At 35.2% G+C, this 4,723-nt stretch overlaps 1 long non-coding RNA gene across 1 annotated transcript; it reads right to left on the bottom strand.

Moving 5' to 3' along the window:
• Nucleotides 1–52: 52 nt before the first annotated feature.
• LOC134260841 (uncharacterized) lies at nt 53–1,812 on the bottom strand. The gene is made up of 3 exons (XR_009990649.1): nt 1,590–1,812; nt 500–567; nt 53–172 (listed from the first exon to the last, which is right to left on the bottom strand). It is a non-coding gene; the product is annotated as an uncharacterized LOC134260841 (long non-coding RNA).
• Nucleotides 1,813–4,723: the final 2,911 nt, after the last annotated feature.

The following is a 4,723-nucleotide window of genomic DNA, read 5'->3' on the forward strand; positions in this document are numbered from 1 at the left end:
TTAAAATTGAATAATATTGAATTCTTGCCATCTGTATCAATCCCGGATGCGATTCCCTCTATCTGAGGTCTTCCCTCCATGGACTGAAGAAAAAGATCCTCTGCTGTGGTCAAAGCTATGGGTTTGCCTCCCCCAGTTTTTGGTCTCTTTATTTGATCAAGTTTGTCCTTGCCTATATAAAATGGGATGGTCAATATTGTTTTAATTTAACTGTACTTATAGTTTTTCGATATTTAGACTGTAACGTAATAATTTTAATACTTGCATGAAACACCCCCCCCCCCCCTTTTTTTTTTAAAAAAATAAGGTTTAATTTTTTTTTACTCCAACACCCCTCCCCCTTTTTTGAAAAACGCTTAGACTATTCGAACCTGTTGATTACATGTAGAAATTTATATGATACATTTATATGTCATTGGCGTCGGAAGCAAATTGAAAGTGGGGGGGGGGGGGGGGGGGGGGGGGGGCTAAGTGTAGGAAAATTTACAAATTAAATTACTGCGTTGCTTGACGTTGTAGTACTTCTTTTTTATTTCTGCTTCTTCTCTTTTTTTCAAACTGAATCTTCTGTAACAGAAAAATTACATCATGTAATTAAATTTCATGATTAGGGAAAATTTTCCGTATGTGGTTACATGTAGTTGATTACTATAAAAAATTTTTATGTTTGTTATAAGTATACTATAAACACTGGAAAATAAAGAGGAATGATTCAAAAACCACTACAGATACATGTACTTTTTTCAACCCGAATTCATAGATACCCCTTTTGAACCCCCATGAATGACGTGCGACATAACTTTTGTTGGGGTTCAGAAAAATATGGACGAATGTTACATGACTTGTTCAGAAATACTTTTTTAAAAAGTGAATGAGAAAATGGTTATTCTACAAGAATACATCAAATGGAGACGAAAAAGACATATGGGTAATTGAAAACCCTCTTTATATAGACATTTTGGACAAGCGAGTTTGCATAATCCAGAAGCTGAGCATGGTGGATTACTGGATTGAAACATTCTAACCTAGAAGAACTTTATAAGGATTTTTCACAAATATCGAAGGTATCTAAATGAACTTGTAATTCAAGGCCGATTTCTAATTTCTATTTCTTTTTTTTTTTCGATTGTAGGGACATATTATAAATATTCCATTGGTCCCAGCTTAACAAAGGGAAGTAAATCCTTTTTATATCATTCACTTGATCTTAAATTAGATTCAGGGGTTTTCCATTATCGTAAGTCGCATTGAGCATGTAACAAGAACCTTTTGATTTATAGATTCGTGTGCCTTTGAATTATTTTATGAAATGTTTTGTTTTTAAATGTTCAACATTTACAACTTACGCGTTTAACACATCACAAATTTCCTTCCACCCCTTAGACCTAATTTCTCCAATTTTCACCGTTCCGTCCCCTTTCATTTTCCCAAAAAGTACATCTTCCCTCTTCCCAACCTCTTCCACCAAAACAATTTCCTCATCCGCTGTCCAATTTGCCGACCTTTTCGCCATTTTACTTGTACATATAGAAATAAGCAGACGAATATTTATTTATTACTATTGTTTATTGTTGTTATGACTTTCTTACCATAAAAATCTGAAGAGTTCCACAGCCAGTGGTAAGAATCCTTGGAAACAGCAACGCGCGCGTCAAAGCGCGTCTTAACGAGTTAAGAAATTTCTTAAGTGAGAATTTTCTCAAGTCTGTTTATGGTCTACGATTTTTGAGAAATTCTCAGCTGAGGAAATTCTTAAATCTTGAGAACATATTTTGTCTGAGAATTTTTTGTGTTTATGGTCACAAAGCCAGGACTTATAAAACATAACTTGAACCTCATGCATTTTTTTCCGATTTGATGACGTCACTTCCGGTTTGGAGATATTGTCGATTTTATGATTTTTGAAGGGTCAGGTTGTCTCCAGACTTTCTCAATAATGGCTCAAGATAGAAACATGAAACTTTCAGGTATGATAGACCAAAGTTTATAGATATGTATAACGTATTTCATTTTTATCGGAAGTGCCGCACGTCGGCGCTCGCTATGGCCCGAATATAGTCGTATCGCGAATTTCAAAATTTTTAACACCTTTTCTACGATATCTTTTTACCTGGTAACATTTTGTTAAAACATATAGAATAAAAGAAGTGTAGAATTCCAAGATCTTTCAAATGATATCTTGCAAAAGGGACTGGCCCCTAAAATGAGGGGCCTAGAGGGGCCAAAATTTTTTTCTTTATATCTCAAAAAGTATTGAGAATTTGTAATACGTCAAAGAAGCAAACTTGTTCAAAATGTCAAGTTGTATCTACCGCTGTCGTCAAAATACGTCCGGCGTCGTCACTTCCGGCCAAACCGGAAGTAGTCAAAAAACGCGTATTTTTGCCGTTTTTGACAAGTTTTCGGGTAACATATGTCTCTGGGAGCATAAAAATTTATTTTTCGTCCGTCGGTGTCACTTCCGGTCAAACCGGAAGTAGCAAAAATAACTAATTTTGAAGGTTTTTGATGAAAAATTAAAATTATATAGTCACTGGAGACGACATAGCTCATTGCTTTCTTTTTTGATGTCACTTCCGGCACTTCCGGTCAAAACCGGACGGAAGACCTACTCGTTGCTTTGCAACGAGCTTTGCTCTAGTTATTATTATTTTTTTTTTTTTTCTTACCGATTTTGTGTTCTCGAAAACGGCTCGATGGATTCCTATGAAACTTTCAAGACTTATGTAACATCACTTGAACCTTATGCGTTTTTTTCTGTTTTGATGACGTCAATTCCGGTCCGGAGTTATCAGCACTTTAATGATTTTTTAAGGGTCAGTTTGTCCGCACGATTTCTCAAAAACGACTTTAGATAGACACGTGATACTTTCAGATTATAGACCTATGTGTTAGATTTGTGGAATGTATTTTATTTTTACCGGAAGTGCTGCACGTTGCTTATGGCCCGAAAATAGGCCTATCGCGAATTTCAAAATTTTTAGCACTTTTTCTACGATATTTTACCTGGAAATATTCTGTTAAAACATATAGAACAAAAGAAGTGAGAATTTTAAGTTCTTCCAAATGATATCTTGGAAAAAGGGCTGGCCCCTAAAATTAGGGGTCTAAAAAATTTTTCCTTTATATCTCAAAAAGCATTGAGAATTTGTAATACTTCCATGAAGCAAAGTTGTTCAAAATGTCAAGCTTAATCTAATGGAGTCGTCAAAATACGTCCGTCGACGTCATTTCCGGCCAAACCGGAAATAGTCGAAAAACGCGTATTTTTACCGTTCTTGAAAAGTTTTTGGGTAACATCTGTCACTGGGAGCATAAAAATTAATTTTATATCAGTCGTCAACACTTCCGGTCACACCGGAAAGCATAAACTTTCAAAAGGATTAAGACCTACTCGTTTTTGCAACGAGCTTTTCTAGTTCTTATTATTTTTTTTCTTACCGATTTTGTGCACGCGATTTCTCAAAAACGGTTGGTTATATTTTTATGAAACTTTCAGGTCTGATAGAACATAAAAAAAACTTGATGCATTTTTTTTTCATTTTGATGACGTCACTTCCGGTTCGAAGATTTTTGCAATTTTGTGATTTTTAAGCGTCATTTTGTCCGTCGCATCTTCTTAAAAACCGCTCATCACAGGAAAATGAAACCTTTTCTGGAAGATAGAGCAACATATGTAGATTTGCATTGTGTTGTTAACTTTCACCGGAAGTACTGCACGTTAACGCTCGGTATGGTTTGAAAAAAAGTCATATTGAGCGTTTAAAAGTTTCTAACACTTTTCTATTATATCACTTTACTTGTAAATATTTTGTTAAAACATATAGAACAAAAATTGTGAAGAATTCTGAGATCTTTCAAATGATATCTCGAAAAAAGGGCTGACGCCTAAAATTAGGGATCTAAAGGGGCCAAAAGTTTTTACTTGATATCTCGAAAAGTATTGAGAATTTGTAATACTTCAAAGAAGCAAACTTGTTCAAAATGACAAGCTTAATCTATTTGTCTTGTCAAAATACGTCCGGCGTCGTCACTTCCGGCCAAACCGGAAGTAGTCAAAAACGCGTATTTTTGCCGTTCTTGTCAAGTTTTTTGGGTAACATATGTCTCTGGGAGCATAAAAATTAATTTTCCGTCCGTCGTTGTCACTTCCGGTTATACCGGAAGTAGCAAAAATTGCTTATTTTTGCATTAATTAACATAGCTTTAGAGTATTCAAACCATTTCTAAGCGTTTTTTGTTGAAAATGAAAGCTACTTCCGGTCAAACAGCGGAAGACCTACTCGTTGCTTTGCAACGAGCTTTGTCTAGTTATTATTAAGGTCTTCCGTTTGTTTCTTTTCTTTTTCACTGTTTATTATTATTATTATTTTTTTTTTTTCTTACCGATTTTGTGCACGCGATTTCTCGAAAACGGCTCGTTGGATTTTTATGAAACTTTCAGGACTATGAACATTACTTGAACCTGATATGCATTTTTTTCTGTTTTGATGACGTCACTTCCGGTTTGGAAATATTGCCGATTTTATGCATTTTAAAGGGTCAGGTTGTCTCCAGACTTTTTCAATAATGGCCCTAGTTAGAAACATGAAACTTTCAGGTATGATAGACCAAAGTCTAAAGATATGCGTAACGTTTTGTGGAAGTGCAGTACGTTGGCGCTGGCTATGGCTCGAAAAATGACAAATGGCGACATTTCAAAATTTTATACACCTTTTCTACG

The sequence above is a fragment of the Saccostrea cucullata genome, unplaced genomic scaffold (genome assembly GCF_032062105.1).
Source record: "Saccostrea cucullata isolate Sc308-1 unplaced genomic scaffold, CSIRO_AGI_Scuc_v1 ctg17876, whole genome shotgun sequence".
NCBI classification, from domain to species: domain Eukaryota; kingdom Metazoa; phylum Mollusca; class Bivalvia; order Ostreida; family Ostreidae; genus Saccostrea; species Saccostrea cuccullata.